General features: G+C 27.3%; 1 non-coding gene across 1 annotated transcript; it reads right to left on the bottom strand.

Moving 5' to 3' along the window:
- Positions 1–371: 371 nt before the first annotated feature.
- LOC141535562 (U5 spliceosomal RNA) lies at positions 372–493 on the bottom strand. The gene has a single exon (XR_012480614.1). It is a non-coding gene; the product is annotated as a U5 spliceosomal RNA (small nuclear RNA).
- Between the last annotated feature and the right edge of the window lie 235 nt (positions 494–728).

The following is a 728-nucleotide window of genomic DNA, read 5'->3' as shown; positions in this document are numbered from 1 at the left end:
AATTCTTGAACCAAGAATATAATTTTGAAGAGGCTAATTGTCTTGAATCAAGACGGAAAATTCTTGAATCAAGTAAAATTTCCTTAAATCAAGAAAAATTTTCTTAAATCAAGAATATTAAGGTCTTCAAAAATATATACTTAATTCAAGAACATTTTTTTTCTGTGTAAACGTTTAGGCGACTATAAATAAATAAATAATAAAAAAAAACAAAATGTTTCTATCAGTGTAAATCAAACGAAATTTCTTATTTTCGTAGATACTAATTAAAAATTAGATTGATAGTTCTCTAGCAAACTAAAATTTCTTAATTTAACGTTTGACGGAACTTCGAAACTTTGAACTATAGAATTAATTTTGTGTTGTATTATTACCCAGTTATCACTGGGCACTCAAAAATTGATCGTTTAGACTCATCAAGATGTTCCCCTCCACGGAAATCTTTAGTAAAAGGCGAAAGATTTATACATATTTTGAAAGGAAACCAGAGTAACTAGATAGCAATAAAAAATAGCAATCAATACCTCAGAGTCAGCTCTCTACCTGGAGTAAAAAAAATTTCTTCTAGCCACCTAGCGTCGCCTACGCTAACTACTCACAACGTTTGAATATATTCACCTTTAATGCTTATGTAATTCAATTTTATCTATAGATGTTACCAATAATCATGTATTTTATATAGATTTGATAATAATTAAATTAAGCTCTATAAAAGATGATGAAAATTA

The sequence above is a fragment of the Cotesia typhae genome, unplaced genomic scaffold (genome assembly GCF_013202065.1).
Source record: "Cotesia typhae breed Kobodo isofemale line unplaced genomic scaffold, CoteBio_Ctyphae scaffold_13, whole genome shotgun sequence".
In the NCBI taxonomy this organism is placed as follows: Eukaryota; Metazoa; Arthropoda; class Insecta; order Hymenoptera; family Braconidae; genus Cotesia; species Cotesia typhae.
Note: the sequence above shows the minus strand (reverse complement) of the source record. Positions and strands in the feature narration are given on the sequence as shown.